The sequence below is a fragment of the Falco rusticolus genome, chromosome 7 (assembly GCF_015220075.1).
Source record: "Falco rusticolus isolate bFalRus1 chromosome 7, bFalRus1.pri, whole genome shotgun sequence".
Lineage (NCBI taxonomy): Eukaryota > Metazoa > Chordata > Aves > Falconiformes > Falconidae > Falco > Falco rusticolus.
The window spans coordinates 58,505,577-58,524,079 of record NC_051193.1 but is presented as its reverse complement, the minus strand read 5'-3'; the positions used below and the strand labels follow the sequence as shown (position 1 = coordinate 58,524,079).

Here is an 18,503-nt window from a genome sequence, read left to right as displayed (position 1 = left end):
TTGATATGCACATTTTACCTTTGATATGAACAAATCTCATATTAAATTCCTGAAGCAGAAGGATCTATTGTAGCAATATGTTCCTTTCATTCTGTCAAAGCAGATTAAAGAGGACTAGTATGAGAGATGCCTACTTTTCCAATTGATCAGATAATGATTCTGCTGCTTGAAAGTGAACTTTCTTTATAATAGAAAACTTTTGCTCACTACTTTTTTCCTTAGGAAAAGTAACAAGGTGGGTTTTTTTTTTCTCTGTATTTTGTAAATTTCATAAGTACATCTCAAATATTGGGGATGTGCTTAACTATTTTCTCAATGTTTCAGATAGCAAAGATGCGACAAGAAAGATTAAGGCAAGAATGCATTTACCTACTTAAAGCCTCTCTGAATGCTTCAGCCAGAATTACCTTGTTAGCCTTCTATTTTTTTACACGGTACAGTAATAGGAGCAACAATGTCACTGAAATTTTCTGCAAAACCTCTGTAATATCCTAAAAGTCCTGTGAAAGACTGTTTAGGCATTTGGGTCAATCTATAATGGCCTTCACATTTAAGAGATTGGGATAAATGTCTTCTCTCCCAAGTTATTTTTGAACTACATTAGACTGATTTTCCTTTTGAATAGTGTGAACTCTGTAGGTAGGTTTCACCAAATAATTCCATGCTTTCTTTGGTTTGTTTTCAATTTCAGAAGGTGGTGATGTCATCATTGGCACATTTGTCATGACTGTGTAACCCAGCCAACATTTATTTGACCTGCTTCAAGATACCGCAGAAGGAGCAGTCAACCTCTTAACATAATCTTGTCTCACATCAGTGGTGAGAATGGGTTTTATTTTTCCTCTACGGAAATAGGGCTTTCCATATAAATCCAGTGTGCTGGCATTCTTTTTTTTCTATGTAATCTGGTGGGCCATCCAAAAAACGAAATGGATCAGACACAGTGACACATTGACTCTCCTCTGATATATACGCAACCTTATTTTACTGTTTTCTCACAGTATTCTCAGACACAGTTCTGCATCAGAATTGTATCTGAGAATTCAGTTATAAAGATTTAGTTATAAACCACTACTCTGACATTATTCCTACATCTTATATATCTGCTTCACAAATGACTACAAAACCTCCATGTTTGATTCTGTACTACTCTGGTGATGATGCCAACAATCACAAAGTCAATTAGACCTGATTCTTCAAATACTACTCTCTTATCTTGTGGTCAGTTTGAATTCCCCTCTCCTGGCTGCATCAAGTCAACAATCACCTCCTAGCTGTGACAGGATTTTAACCTACTGACACACACATTGATGTGCCTTGTTCCAAAAGGGGGTTTTATTTACTTTATTAAGTAATGTTACTAACCTTTTCTACCACTTCAAAAGGCTTTTCCCAACAATTCTACGTTTGTTGATATTTAACATGAATTAAGAAGATGGACTTCAAGCCCTAAGAAAAGTACATAAGTTTTTATTATAACTGAAATTCCTCAACAATATACTGCTCTACAAATTCCTCATGTAATGTAAATTATTACTGACCCACTTAGTATGTACAATGGCTGCTTCAGCCTCTTGTTCAGTGCTACCTTCTCCAAAATCTCTAATAACATACAACAAATTATGTTTTTTTTTCATCTAGAAAGGTGATTTAGTCAGATTGTATGCCAGGTTATTTAAAGAGGGAAGTACAGCAAAACTGTAACTCAGTCACTTGTTTCAATATATTAGTAACCTACACTTAAGTGTCCCTTTGAATCTCTCAGCCTATTTTCTTTACCCCATTTGGTTCCAAAAATCCTTTATAACTAGAGTAAATATTTTTTTCTTGTCTGACAGTATGTTCGTTCACCTTAGGTAGTCGGTGAAATATAACTCCTGCCACTGTTTCAACCTCTGCATTAGGAAAAGGACTGCATCTGCAGAGAAAATAATGACACATGACCACAACCACAGATTTTGCCCTTTTGGGGGAAAATAAACCAACAAAATCCATCAAGATGCCAGGGGATGGCTCCTTAAAGGGTAAAAAGGCAGCTTCAAGAAAAGATCTTCCTTTTTTTCTGACATGTCCGACAACTTCAGCTTCTGACAGTATGCAATAGTTTTTAATTTCTCTATGCACATCATGCTAATATTTGATTGAGTATTTAATAAGCTTCATCTGAGCTATGCACAATGCTTTGTACACAGTTCTGATGAATTACAGGTATATTTTTCCTAGATGAGTGCCTCTTCACAAGAACCAGCTTCTAGGAAGAGTATCTTCATATTTTCCCTTAATGTTTCAGGCTTAGATTCATAGCTAGGTTCTGGGACAAACTCTGCAGGAATTTTGTCTATACATATGTTAGGTTCATTCAGTCCTGCTGGCTTCTTGTCTCATGCATATCATATGATGCTTGATAATGCCTCAGGAGTTCTTTAGTTTTCTTTTTCCTGTTTGTAATGTTACTCCTGTACCATAAGTCTCTTTCCTCTCCGATACATATTCGTCTCCCTGAAGTCTAAAGACACACAGTAGGTACTTCTTCTGCTGAAAATTATTAGATTAACTAATTAAGACAGATTTGAAAAAAATCACTACAAAAGTATTATCTATCATCTGGGAAAATCACCCTGTCCTTTTAACTTGCCATGCACGTGCATCTTTCTTTCTCCTTTGATCTCACATCCCGAAGCTATGCACTGGAGCTATGCCTCTTCCAGTCACTGGAGAAAGAGACACAAGAGGTTTTGTCTAAGAGATTTAAATGCAACCATAATGGATGATTCTTATTGTGAAGTACTTCTGTGTTCCGTAATGGTCTGATGTTACAGAATTTACCATCTTTACTGAGTAAGAGGATTCCTGAATTGAAAGCATGATTTCTTACAGTTGAAGATAAGGGCTTAATAATCCCACTGTAATAACCAGGTGAGTGTAACAGGAGTTGCAGATCAAACACACAGAGGACAAGTAATACTGGGATTGCACTAGCACTGAAAATAAGGGATGTCTGTTGAGAAAAAAACATGCAACTACCTTTTGAAACTGTGCAATGCATTAAATGCAGTTAAAACATATTTTTATACCACCAATAGAAAACAACAGCTGCCCGAGATATCAAACCCACATTTGATTTTCTAGTTTATTTTATGCCTGCACTGCAACATGTGTCAGAGTCTGCAAATTCTTAGAGAAGGAACATTGTGTAAGATGCAGGACTAAGCATATTAATTGAACACAATAAATATTTGCAGTCAAAGGAAAAGAATGCTTGTTTTTACAGCAGTTGGTGTATTAGATAGTACCAAAGGGCATTAGTGGTTAGGATAAAAACACAGGTACATACAACTTCATGATTTGTGCATGTGGTAGATTTGCTGGTGGGTTTTCAGAAGGAAAAGTGCTCTATATCAGTATGGAAATGTGGGTACCTCAGAAGGCCCAGAGGTATTTGTACTGTGCTGTGACCTATTTTGTTATATGTTCATCAAAATATATGAAACTAAAAGAATCCAAGTCGGTAATATTTTTTTTTGTGTTTGATAGCTCATGGTTCTGACAGCAAAACTCAGTATAATAGTTTAGTACTGCATTTCTTTACCATCTAAAATATTAATACAAGATTGACTAAATATCTCTTCTAAAGTCTGTATGGCCCAGAGGTTATTAAGAAATCCTGGTTTTGTCTTCAGGGGGTTCAGTCTACTTTCCATACCTGCAGATAGCTTTTGTGCACTCAGCTTTTGAAGGATGGATCTTTTTCAAAGCAAAGGCAGTGGAATGCTAATAAATCACATCTTTATGAAATATTCATTAATTCAGTGTGTTCTTTACAAGGCTGCTGCCAAGGCAGTGCAGGGTGACGAATTACATTTTACAGACACAGGAAATGGTTGACAAGATACATTGTCTATGTAGAGGGTTTCCTGAATGGTCACATACAAAGCTAACCAACAAAAGTTGTTTACACTATTAAGCAAGCAAGACAAAAATGCAGCTGTCTATATCTCTGCCAAGTTCCTGTACCTCCTCTTTTATGATGAATTTTCCCTCCTGGCTTAGTTCTACTTTTTTCTTTCTTATAACAAATTTTGTTCTTATGAGGTGCTTTACTTAGAATGCCAGTGGAATGAAGTCAGATGGTAAGAGAAAAGTAAGCCAGCCTTGTGGCCTTTGTTACATCTTATGAGAGGATGTGGACTTGCCTTAAGGTCTCTCTTATTCATGTGTCAGCAGTCATCAGAAACACACTGCACAAAAGCAAGCTGAATGTTCCTTCACTTGAGTGAAATGGAATCTCTTTCTTGATTGCCTCTTTCATCTCTTTAGCACTCCAAAAGCAACCCCTGGGTAGCAAGGACACTGGAATCAGTATGACTGTGCTCCATCTTGCCCACAATTGTGCCCTAACACAACATCGTGATAAAGGATGGTGTTCTTGTGAAATCACTTAAAGGGTACATCTTTCATTACCAGGTACATATCTTTTGACTGGCTCAGTAAAAGAGGAATGACATAGATTTACAAAGACTCAAAGGCAAAGTTTGCAGAAAGTAACCATTAAAGTGTAATGGAACTCTTTCTCTTCAGGGGAGTGTACAAATTGTAGAAGAACTGGGTTTCATCCCATCCCACACTTGAAAGGAAAGACAAAATGCAGGGACTGTCACTGAATTAGATTGCATCTTTATTAGCTCATCTGGGAACTATGCAGGTCATCTTAATTATTTCCACTCTCTGGAGGACAAACCCCGCCATATTCAAATCCCACACTCTCTGGACCTTTAATAGGGTGTTTGAAGACTTACCACTCTCTGCTTATATGAAGGTGAAGGGGCTGCTGGAAAAAAGAAATATCCTCCAGTATATCTATGTATCATACATATTGGCAGTGTCCAATTCTGTTCCTGAAAATTCCTTGATGATGGTTCTATCCAGGATTATTCTCAGTTCCCCAAAACTGAGAATAAGATTCTGTATGAACTTTTCCTGGTCAAGTATCTTTGTTATCTTTGTTCACTCAAAGCAGATTCCTAAACAGTTCACTCTCTTGTCTAAATATAAATATATACTTGTCTGGGAAGAGGAAAATCGAATATTTTTCCATTTGTTCATCTTTGCACTTTATTTAACATTAGAGCTCTTGTACAACTAAAATCTGTATACAATTGAATCATCCCATAAGCAGTCAGGAATCTCAGAGAGCACAGGTAATACCTTTCCCAAGAAAAGCTTGATTGCAAGCCAGCAGAGTGCCTGTGAAAAAATACTCTTGATGCTTCCTCATCTACTAGAAACTCTTCTACTTCCTTTGGCAGTAGCCATGGTGCTTATCTTGGTTTTGTTTCCTTATAATACTTTCTTTGTGGTTTCTCTTCCCAGTGAACCTTTCAACTACCTGTTATCCCAAAGTTTACATTAATAAATAAATTTCTTGTCTTTTTGATTTGACTACAATGCCTGGTCAAGGTTTTGCTTCTCCTCCTGGGCTTGGTGCATACTCTCTCCTTTCTTCTCTACTGCCTGTTCTGTCTCTGATATTGTTCCTGAGTACAGTGTCCCATACCTCCAGTTCCCAGCACTCACACACACTATTACACCAGGTTCCTAACTGGTACATGACCCCATCCTCTGTACTGTACTTTTGATTAGATTGAATAAGTCTGGCTCCCTACATTTCTTTGAAGACACTTGATATCTTTTGAATGTATACTGTGTGACCACACTGCAAATACTGCAGCTTTTATCTCCAAAGATACAATGACTGAATTAAGATTTTCCAAACTTAAGAAAAGGCTAGGTCACCAGGATGCTTTTTAATTTTGTTGATAGTGTTACTGCTGCTGTAGGTTTATTTTGGGTTTCTGACTGCGTGTTATACTTCCAAAATACATACACAGTTTGAGAACGAGATGGATGTCCTACCCAGAAAATAAAATAAGCTCCTTTTAATTTTCATATTAGCTTCCTTTCCATAAAAAATTTTTGTGTTTGATTTCAAAAGTCCTTAGAAAAGACTAAAATAGTCCTATGTATTACCTTTTGTATTAGGTAGGGTGAAAAAAAAATTATGTTGTGAGGCCCTATCTGTACTTTAAAATTGGGAATATCTGTTCTCTTCTTAGCTCTGTCACAAGTAGCCACTGTTTAGTTTTATAACTGGTGGGTGATGTGAAGATTTTAAATACTACATTTAGTTTGTCATGGTAAACAGACATATACTAGACTTTTTTTTTAAAGAAATCTAGATTTATCCACTAAAGGAAAAACTTGAATGGGTTTTAAGACTGCAATACATTTTAAAGTGCTTGCCTGAGGCCAAATCCAGCTGATCACTAAACACATCTTGTTTGTACATAAATAAGCAATACCTTCTGTTTTCACAATTAACATGTATGTAATTAAGAAAAAATAATTTAAAATAGCAATTTGAACAAAACAACCTGTGTTAGGAACAAGAGAGTAAAATATTAATTCTTATTTTCTTTTTTTTTTTCACATACATATGAGTTTCTGTTAACTTATGGCACAACAAAACGCAATTGTCTAATCATTTTGGGTCACACTCTCCTGAACTTCACCATTGTCACTGAAGTTCATAAGCATAAACCAGCAGAACTTACAGACACATTATCTACAGTAAAAGGACAAATATTTTCCTTTTTATAGTAGGGTCATAAGCAATGAATGGAGACCCTCAATACTATTGAAGTGCCTGATAATTAAAAATAAGAAGTCCAAGAAGTAAATCTAATGGGAAATGTTCTGTGATTTGTTTCAGTTTCTAAGGTCATTTTTTAACAAATTCAAACAAACTTTCATTTGAATCATTTCAGCTCACTAGGGAACATACATCATTGAAGTATCACTGAAGCATGTCATCTGGCTTTTCCTCTGCTCATAATCTCCCCCATCCTTGAAATGTCCCCTATAGTGAGGTTATAAAAAAGGAGATAGAGGAACTAATTTGGATATCCATATGCCTTCAAGCAATTCTGGGAGATTTTTGTTCCCTTGACACCAGCTACGCTGGACAAACTGAGCCAGGAAATGTGTCCCTGAACTTCTACTCCTCTCTGCTGAGTGAAGATAGTTCCTCACTGGACAAATAAAGTCCCCATGCCCTTTATAAAGTCAGCTGCAGAACACTCAAATAAAATAAAAAGTTAAATAATAATACTTTCATAGATTTTACATGTTTAAAGCAAAAGAGGAATCAACTATTTGATCAAATCAGATTTGATTCTTTTTCTAAAAATTTAATTCCTTTTTCTGTTCTTTTATTTTTAGACTTATGATAAATAGTATAAGCTAATTAAGAGGTTTTGAATTTGGGCTTCTGATACCAATATTAAAATATTCGTATTTATTACTGACACTAGCATGCTTCTTCCCTTGTTTTAATTTATGAAATGGCTACCCTGAATCTACAGTATCATTTTGATAGTTTTTTATTCATGCATATTCATGATGCTGACTTTATTTCAGCAAGTTCAAAGTTTGAGGCTTTTTGACAGCCCAAAAAGTTAAAGTTGTAACCTCACAAGAAACAGAATTCCACAGACTTTTTCCAGATGATAGCAGTATCACAATCAGCTAAAGATGTGGGGATGCACTGCAGAAGTTATCAAAAATATGATGAAAGCTTTCCTTTTCTCTTTGAGCTCTTATAGTCAGAGATGTAGATTGGCCATATCAGCTTCCAGGTCTGACTGAGAAACCCGTCTCCTAACATTTAGCATTAGTTCTCCCAATATGTGCCAAGTCCTGCAATGACATTGAGGTCTGAAAATCTGAAATGTGGTCTAGGGAAGGCTCATGGAATTACTTTACAGCAGTATCCCTAAGGCCATATCTCAAGAGGGATTTAACAAAAAGATTAGACCTAGTAATGAGGGAAAACAGTGCATCTTTAATTTTCAACATCTGTCTATGTAATGACATTCTTACAAAACAGCAAGAGCCAGGGTTTTACACATTTACTGTGTATTCACCCACAGATAGCAAAAGGCACTGGTGCCTTTTGCCATACATATGCTTTCCTTTTGTTTCAGCGGAGGGTAGAAGGCCTATGAATACCTTCAGGGTAAAGAGGGTATTGAAAATGTGTATCTGTACTTTTGATTTAAAATATACATACTGCTTTGGATTTATGGTTTTGCTCTTCCCCGCCCCCCTCCCCCCCCCCCCTTCAGATAAGTAATTTGAAAAGTATTACATCATAGATGAGATTTAATCTGAGAATTGTTTGCAAAAAACTGAATATCATATTCACCACTAAACATGATCATAAAAGTCAGGAAGAGAGCAGCAACTCAGGAAAAAAAAATCAGATTTAGAAAGAAAATATGTATTTAAGGCAGAAACTGGCAAACGGTGATGATAGCCTGTGTAGGTTCTGAATCTTGATTATTTACAGTGTGTCTTGAAGAATGTAGTAGTGGTGATGTATAACACACCTCAGAACTTGTGTTGCTGGTTTCTGTTTGGCATTTACTCTACAGGATCACCTTAAGAGTTGAATAGATACTAACTATAACATTCTTACAGTGTTTTTTTCCCAAGGAGCTATTTCTATATATTTGTCAGTAAATACACAATAATCCAAGGAACACTAACTTCCTTGTTGCTTTTCTGAGTGATTCCCCTTGCTGTCCATGGTTATGGGCTCATCAAATATGTTAATGCAAATATATTCTTGCTTAATGTGAAAAAAGTCCCAACAACTCAAACATGGAAGATGGAGTGCAATAAGCATGGGACTTTATTAAGTTGGTATTTTTTCTAACATGAGGAAATATTATGAAGATCATCCTTATGTTGTGTTGCTTCCCCCAAAAGAAGCAGCACAGAATGTATTATGCAGTAAGTAAAAAGCCTAAGATATATGTACCAGTATCAGTTTCCTTCCTTGATACTTGGATACAAGGATACCTGAGTAAACTTGAAAGAAATAACCTTGAAAAATGACCTCAAAAGAAAGATTCTGACTTTCTTTTTCCTTCCAGGTCTAACCTGTGCAACTAAGGTGATTAACCTGTGAGCACATTGACTTGATTCAACTTTAGCAGAACAATGATAATGCAAATAGTAGAATTTGCAGCAGACTTCCTGACTAATACAAGAATAAATTGTTCATTGGACTGATTGCTCTCCTGGAGAAAGTGAGAAACAGTCTCTTTTCCACTAAGTTTGTCTTCCTCTGAATGTTATTTTACCTACAAAGACAAATAGTGAGTATGTAGCATCCAAGATGTGCTTAGTCATTGTCTGAAGAGCTAGATTGAAGGTTTAACTGCCATGCCATACTCTTACTTAAGTGCTGAGAGGTTTCATTCTTTTCTTCTCTTTATTGTTGCAGCCCTCCTTTTGCAAAGACATACAGAAGTGCTACTTCTAGAATTTGATATCTATGTTGGTAGTTGGAGTTTTCACATAGATTTATAGCAAAGTTCATAGTTATACTTCATTATTTGCTATGTTGCAATGATGAGGGTAGTAATTTTGCTTTGAATACATGGCATTGGAAGGTCAAGACAAGAAAACGCGGACATGGTAAACCATCAGCATTTAAACTTTTTTTTTTTCCTTTTAAAAACTTCATCAGTAACTTGTGTTCCAGAGATTATCATTTCTGCTAGAGAATCAGGGATTCCTGCAATGTTTGCTCAGTAAAAGGCTATCAAAAGGCCCCATTTGTTACTCAGTACTGGCACAATTTGGAGTAAGAGGATCTAGCACAGGCTATTTCCAAATCCTGGTTCAAAAAAAACCGGTGGGGAGAAGACATTTCCTGATTCACAGGTGTGGCTGCTTGTGATGTTACGCTTGGTTTTAGCTAATGGTATGGGAAGAATAGTGCTGAAATCCTCTGAAGATCGCCTTCTCTTTTTCTGGTTTGCTCAAGAGTTTAGGGAGAGATGCGCCAGCCCCCAGGTGAGGCGAAATAGAAGTTTCCCCTAATGTTATTTTATTTATCCAGTTTGGAAAAGAAAATCAAAACCATCACTTATATTTAAGCTGAGACTTTCCTGGGTGCTGGATCACATCTATGGCAAAAGTTTGGGATCTTTGATGGTATAGAAAGTTTTACAATGAAAACAAATTAGAGGTATACCTCTCATCTTTAATCCTTCATGATTGTTATGACTAAAGTGTCCCTTTGGTACTATACCATCCCATTCATAGTCTATCTTTTTTCACATCAGCCATCACCTCAGCATCAGATCCCCCAGGGTCTTCCACCAATAAATTTTTGCAGTTCCTTTGCTACCAAACTTTTCTTTCTACCCTTCTACCAAATCAATGCAAGAAACAAAATATCCATATATCACAGATAATCTGTGTACTGAAATCTTTTGACCTTAGTTTCAGGATTTAAAAAAAATTAAATGTCTTTCATGATCCTTTCAGTTAATCAGTGCTGAATGATTAATGTTATCTTCCAGTTTAATCACCCAGGTAGAAAAATAGTATCATACTCTACAATGACCTATCCATGACTAATTCTTTTAAGTTGGATCTGCAAATTGGCAAGGCTCGTTTTCTCCCATATAACATTCACCCCCGACAAAAACTGATGGTAGCAACATGACTACAAGTTAGATGGGACCTCTGATAGGAAAGGCTTAGGCTTAATGGTACAAGATTTTACCTCAGGTTCAGTGATCACAGTATGTCCCTTAAAGTCAACAAACTATTTAGCAGCTGACTGCCTTCAAAGATCTTTTTTCCCCACCTGTTCTATATATGAGCCTTCCCACCACTTTCTTGAGTGCACATGTAGTGTTCTAGAGGCAAAAACCTTATATGAATGGCATTGTCAAGTTTGTGTCCTGTAGGTAATAGGCATTGTGTACTAGCTGTGGAAAACTGAGTAATTAAGTTTAGTGATGGGACCATTAGAACACAGTTTGGGCTCCTATAACACTACAATTTTTAAAAGGACTTGTTTGGTTTATGGAAATTGTGGTGCAATTTTGGGAACCTCTGGCTCCAAAGACTAATTTTGGTTCACCTAAAATCCCAGTGACAAAAAACAGTTTCAGGGAAATCCATATGGAAATAAGGAATACAGAGGAGATGCCTTTTAAGCAGAAGGATTCTTTTCAACCTTAATCATAAAAAGTTATGCTATGATGTTCTGTGTCTGTGTGTGCTTGTTCTTGAAATCTTTATTCACTGCTGGATAGCTACCAAAAATTAGTGGTGAGGACAAGACAATATCTTGCTGAATATCAATGTCTGGGAGAACCAAATAGTTGATGTTTTCAGTCAGGAAACGAAATCTGGTTATTTATAAACTCTTTGTGGAATTTTGCAGCATCTATTGATTTTTATTATTATTTATAGATCTTTTTCCCTAATCTATTTTAATGAAGAAAATGTGAAATATTGAAAAGCAAGCTACAAATAGGTATCAGGCACCAGGGATACTTGGGGTTATTAAACAAAATGCATATGTGTGCTTTGTGTGAGTGTTTCTGTATGCACATGTAAAAGAGAGAGGAGAAATAGGTATCTACCATTTCTTTGTCGCATTCATCTGTCCAACTGTATAAGTAATTCTCTGAGGAGCCTGCTGCATGAAAAGTCTGCTTTTGATTTTGTTATGTTGCTGTAATAGCAGACAAATTTCTAGCAGAAATCTATTAGTGTTCAAAATTAACAGACAATGTTTTTTACGTTTTAACACTCTTGTGTGCTCAGTTAGTATCTTATTTTAGAACCTGAGTGTGCTGGTTAATGACTGAGTCTGTGAACATCAGCGTTAACACTGCTGTCCTAAACCACTACCATTAGCCTGCAATGCAGCAAATTGTTGACAGCTATAACAAAGCATCACATCTTGCTGCCTTGGAAGCCCGGGATTCTGAAATGCTCTCTGTTGCTGCATAGTTGAACAAATACTGTTTCTTATTAATACTGCCACTCAAAACAATCAGAATAATCATTTGGTCACCTGGAACTGATTTATTCAATTTGCTTTCTTAAGCATTACCTGTAAAGCCTGCTTACCTGCCAAATATTTGAAGCTATTTGTATTTAATTGGAGTCTATGATCCATGAATGTGTGAAAAAGTAGGCAATTTCTTTGCCATGCAAGTGATCTTTTGTCACATGGGTAGCAGATACCTCTAGATGACATGTTGCTGCACCCTTACCTCATTTCAGCTGCTGTTTCACAGCACTGTGCAGATGAAATGCAATAGTTGCTCTGTATCTACTGATTTTCAGCTCTAAGTTAATTGTAATCTGCAGTGCAGCAGTCATTCTGTGAATCCAAGCCTGTGCATTCAACTGACTGGTTTTCCAACTGAATGCTAGCTTGTTTGAGTCTTCCCTGTTTATAGTCATATAGTCACATAAATTGAATCTTAGTCTTAGGTGAAAGCATCATTGCTTTAAAAGTTATAACCAGAGCAGATCAAAATGCTGATTCACTTCTGCACAGCTGGTTTTCATGTCTAACAGCTACACATGTGCAGTCGACTGTAAAACTACTCAAATATCACATTAATACCTTTAAAAATAGGGCATTTCATGAGAAGTAATTTTCCACAACATTCAATGACAGGAGCTGCTAAAAGCTAGAAACTCGGCTATAAAGATTGTCAGTCTGAACTGATGGAGCACTATCTTTTTATTTAACTTTTTTTATATGGGTCTGGGCTTTTTTTTTTTTATTGCCCCCCCTAGTAGTGAATACTGACCCCACCTTTGTTTTCATGAATAAACTTTGTTCATTTCAAGAAAGTGGAACCTCTGACTAATACTTTTTAAGTATTCATAAGTAAAGATTCATACCGTAGCCCTTTCTCAGGGAACATCAGAACTAATCAAGAGCAGAACATCAAGATTTGGTTTTGATGAAGAAAATGCAAATATGAAACACCTCAAGCTGCAGTTTCAAGTACACTGTCAGCTAGCACTGCTGCCTCAAGCAGCAGTCCTGACCTCCTTCTCTACCTGACAGCTTATTCTCACCCTGCTTTGCTTCCTCCCTTGGGCTAGCAGAAATGTTTGTGCTGCTGCTCATTGAACTAGATCAGGGAACCAATCAGAGGTAAAACTGCCTTTTTTTATCCAGATTAATTTTAACTCAGATCAGATTCTCAATTTGGCTCGCCACAGGATTGCATGAGCAGGAAAAGGCTGTTGGCCTATGGGAAAGAAAAGGTGAAATGCCAATTCATGTAGTATAGGTATTATCTTAAACTGTGGCTCCAGTCCTCAAGAAATCACCTCATTCTTGCTGTTTACATACACAGAAATTTGAAACCTTCTATTGGAACCCAAGTCCTTGATTTAACTTTCGATTAGGTAAAGGATTCTTTTCCAGGATAACCAGTGAACCTCCCAAGCTATCAGTGACATCTTTACTCAACAGGTATACGTATAAACTAAATGATTCACAGAAAAGATATAGCATAGCACACATAGGAAAAAAATCTTCATTCTCATGACATCAGCAAGAACTTTATATAAACTTCCCTTAGAAACCTAGTGAGCTCCATTTTAAAAATGTTTTTTTTCCCTTCAGCTCTCATTACAGCTTTGCTAGAGAAACTCTCTGCTCTGATGGAAGTCTTTTTCTATCATTACACCTAAAATTATCTTATGTATTAAAAAAGAGCATTATAGCTTGGATTTAAACCCAGGCCTTTGCAGAAATCACTAACATTGCCTTACAGACGACCCTAGGAAGCATATAAAACCGAGGCATCAATATTCTTTGAGGGTGCTAAGCAACTTAAAATTGTTTTAAATTATGGTATCTGGTTTATGTGGCAAGGTGTTGGTAGCAGGGAGACTGCAGTGGTGGCCTCTGTGAGAAGACACTAAGGACTGTCCCCATGTTGGGCACAGCCAGTTCTAGCTGGGTCCAAAACGGACTGACTGCTGGGCAAAGCGGAGCCAAATCAGCAATGCTGGTGGTGCCTCTGTGATAACATATTTAGGACACTGTAAAAAGTGCTGTGCAGTAGCTGTGAGAGAGAGAGGAGCAAGAAAAATGTTAAATGACCCCATAGACACCAACGTCAGTGAGGACCAAGAGGGAGGACATTCTCCAGGTGCTGGAGCAGATTCCTGTGCAGCCCATGGAGGAGACCATGGTGGAGCTGGTTGTCTTCCTGCATCCCATGGAGGACCACATTGGATCACATATCCACACTGCAGCCCATGGAGGACCCCATGCTGCAGCAAGTAGATATACATGAAGGAAGCTGCAGCACCTGGAGAGGAGTCCATGGAGGAACAGGTTTTGTGGTGGGAACTGTGGCCCATGGGGGACCCATGCTAGGGCAGTCTGTTCCAGAAGGACTGTACCCCATGGAAACGACCCATGGTGGAGCAGGGGAAGAGTGTAAGGAGGAAGGAGTGGCAAGGTTTAAGTCTTCTGAACTGATCACAATCCCCATTTCCCATCCCTATTGTGCTACTCAGTATGGGGAGGAGGTAGAAGAGTCAGGAATGAAGGACTGAAGTTGAACTTGAGAAGTGGGGTACAGGGGAAAGATGTTCTTTTTGGTTTTGTTTCTCAGTATCTTTTTCTACTTCTAATTGGCAATAAATTAAATTAATCTCCCCCATTTAAGTCTGTTTTGCCCATGATAGGAACCTGTGAATGATCTTTCTGTCCTTATGTTGATCCGTGAGCTTTTTCATCTTACTTTTTCCTCTTGCCCTGCTGAGGAGGAGAGGTGAGAGAGCAGCTTGGTAGGCACCTGGCAGCCAGCTAAGGTTAAGCTGCCACAAGTAGTAATACCAATAGTTGGAACTATATTTCATAGAATCATAGAATCATTTAGGATGGAAAAGACCTTTGAGATCATCAAGTCCAAGCATTAACCCAGTTCATCACTTAAGCACCACATCTATGCATTTTTTAAATACCTCCAGGGATGGTGATTCCCCCATCTCTCTGGGCAGTCTGTCCTGTTCAACATCCTTTCAGTGAAGAAATTTTTTCTAATATCCAATCTAAACTTTCTCTGGCATAACTTGAGATATTAAACAGAACTGGCCTCAGTACTGAGCCCTGGGGGACACCACTTGTGCCCAGTCACCAGCTGGATATAGCTCCATTTACTATCACTTGTTGGGCTTGGCAGTACTTTGGTGAAAATGAACCAAAATTGAATCTTGAGTTGGTCTTGTAGTATTTAATACACCGTTCATTCTACTAAAAATTATCTGATTTAGTGTTGAAAATGTACAAGTGATCTGTTTCTATTAGAGGTATTATTTGGACCTAATTATGATTAGACTATCAGTTGGATTTGTGACTTAAGGACAGACTGGAACTGATTTTCAAACTGATTTTTTCTAAGGCACTTGTAAATGATAGTGGGTAAAAGAACACACACAAATGCAAAACCCCAGAACAATAACAATACAAGAATTTACTTTGAATTTCAGTTGAATGTACTGAATTTGAGTGTATCAAACACTTTTGGTTTGAAACTCAGATGTTCATATACTTCATATTTAAAGTGTTCTCTGTGTCCATCCCTACTTTCAGTATTATTTAAGTAGCAGAAATTAGCGTGAGCATCCTAACAACACATTAGTACAACATGGACTAATGACCAGCAGATATTGGGAACGTTATGCCTGTCATCCAGTACTTCTAACTGGGAAAAGGGTATATATATATCCTTTTCTTAAAATAAGCCTTTTTATAACAGAAATCCAACTATATCATAGTGAAATTTCACCTTGAGTTTGATAAAGGCAATATAATTTTTTATTTGATTTGAATTTTGTAGTTGATTTAAAAAGCATTTTATGAACATTTGGATGCAAACGCAGTAATGAAAAAAATTTAATGAAAAAAATATGTAAGGATTTTGGAACTTTTCTGGTTCATACTCCTGGACTTTATATCCTCAAAAGCTGGTTACAAGACTAGTTTGGAGATTTTAGTTTACTTTCAAGAACTGGAATACATTTTTTTGGGTTTTTTTTGTGGTTGGTTGTTTTAGAAAGAATTCATGTCTTTCAGTTCATGTCTGGGTTACAACCTTTTTGTATTACTTCCTTAAGGCAAACTGTTAGTGATAAAAATATAATACAAAACCATTGCCCTTGGCTTGCCTGGATGGAGCCTTCAGCTAGGAATATGTAGGGGATGAGGTGATCAGGTTTTCTCCTGTTCATTTTTTATCAATATGCAATGAAATACTTGATAACAGCTTTTTGAAAGTGTTGATAAATCTTGCAGTTTGCATGGTGAGTGCATGTCCTACAAATGAGGATTAAAATTAACACCCCTTGTGAAGAGAAAGTGAAGAGTTTTTGGAGTGAGCTCATGAGTTGTTTTTAATAAGCATCAGAATTAAACAGCTGACTTCACAGAGGGGTCCATCACAGAAATGTGGTGGGATTACTCACACAACTGGGATGCTGCAATGGATGGCTACAAACTCTTCAGAAGGGATAGGCAAGGAAAGAGAGGCCTACAGGAGGTAGGCCTGTATGTTAGGAAGTATTTTGATTGTCTAGAGCTTAATGATGGTGATAACACCGTTCAGTGTTTATGGGTAAATATCAGGGGGAAGGCCAACAATGCAAGTATCATGGTAGGAGTCTGTTATAGACCACCCAACCAGGATGAAGAAGCAGAAGAAATATTCTCTAAGCTCCCGAGATAAGTCATGCAATTGCTAGCCCTTGTTCTCATGGGCTCTGCTGGAAATACCACAGCAGAGAGAAAACAGCCTAGGAGGTTCCTGTGCCACAGCACTCTCAAAACTAACCAGCTGCAACAAGGTCTTTTACCATCTCATACCAGCATACTCTTCATACAGTCCCTCTGCTGCCTTCTCCTCGCCTCATCCAGAGCACATATCCTCTCTCCTCTTGCTTCTTCCTCAGCTGTTCTCTCTTCATTGGCTCTCAACCACTTAACTTCACCAGCCACACCTGCACCTTATCTACATCAGCCAACCCACTGCCCCTGAAGCCAACCCACAGTTGTATATTATCAATGATAATTATCCCCCCCCCTTTTTTTTTATGTTTTTAACAAACATTACAACCTTTTTACAAATATATTTTTCATACAGTCCTCTATAACTCCTCTACATTCCTGGATCGTGTGGAAGATACCTTCCTGACACAGCTGGTGAGCAAGCCAACTAAGGAGGCTGCCCTTCTGGGCCTGTTTTTTGTGAACAGAGAAGGACTTGTGGGTGATGTGATGGTTGGAGAGCATCTTGGGCATAATGATCATGAAATGATAGTTTTTGATTCTCAGAGAAGTAAGGAGGGGGGTCAGCAGAACTGCTTGGACTTCTGAAGGGAGATTGGCTTGTTTAGCAACCTGGTTGACAGAGTCCCTTGGGAGACAGTCCTGAAAGGCAAAGGAGTCCAGGAAGGCTGGACATTCTTCAAGATGGAAATCTTAAAGGTGCAGGAACAGGCCATTCCCATGTGCTGAAAGACAATCTGGCAGGGAGGAAGGCTGACCTGGATGAACAGAGATCTTTGGCTGGAACTCAGGAAAAAACAGGAAAGTTTATGACCTTTTGAAGAAGGGGCAGATAACAATAAGGATGTCGTGATGTTATGCAGTGAGAAAGTTAGAAGGGCCAAAGCCCAGACAGAACTTGATTTGGCTACTGCCGTAAAAGACAATAATTTTTTTCTATAAATACATTAACAACAAAAGAAGGGCTAAGGAGAATCTCCATCTTTTTTTGGACGTGGGGGGAAACAAAGTGACAAAGGATGAAGAAAAAGCTGAGGTACGTAATGCCTTCTTTACCTCAATCTTTAATATTAAGACCAGTTGTTCTCCAAACACCCATCCCCCTGAGCTGGAAGGTCAGGATGGGCAGCAGAATGAAGACCCCATAACCCAAGGGGAAATGACTAGCAACCTGCTATATCACTTAGACAGACAGGTCTATGGGGCCAGATGGGATCCACCAAACAGTAATGGAGCTGGCAGATGTGCTTACCAAATCACTTTTATTAATTTATCAGAAGACTGAAAGTTAGCAAATGTGGTGCTCACCTACAAGAAGGGCTGGCAGGAAAATCTAGGGAACTACAGGCCTGTCAGTCTGACCCTGGTGCTGAGAAAGGATATGGAACAGATCATCTTGAGTGTCATCACATCTGTATAGCCTTTGACACCATTTCCCAGAGCATTTTCCTGGAGAAACTGGCTGCTCATGACTTGGATGGATGTACTCTATTCTGGGTGAAAAACTGGTTGAATTTTTCGATGGCTGAGCCCAAGTGGTGGTGTATGGAGTTAATAGAATATAAACAGAGTATTTGGAATTCACTGAAGAACTACTTGAGAAATTGTTGATGCATGCAAACAACAAAGACGACAACATGGCATATTTGTTTATAACAGAAATCTTGTTCATTTCTGTACAAAATTCAAAAAGTAAAACTAGCAGAAATGAGAAAAGGAACTAAAACAACACTGGAGAGATGATAAGTGCGTAGTGAGTATTTCAAAACCCACAAGCAGGTGAATGAATAGGGAGCTG

The 18,503-nt window shown here is 37.8% G+C and overlaps 1 long non-coding RNA gene across 1 annotated transcript; it reads left to right on the top strand.

The window, feature by feature from the left end:
* Positions 1-772: 772 nt before the first annotated feature.
* LOC119150962 lies at positions 773-18,117 on the top strand. Its single transcript, XR_005105240.1, has 3 exons — positions 773-783; positions 3,635-3,637; positions 18,043-18,117. It is a non-coding gene; the product is annotated as an uncharacterized LOC119150962 (long non-coding RNA).
* The last annotated feature ends 386 nt before the right edge of the window (positions 18,118-18,503 follow it).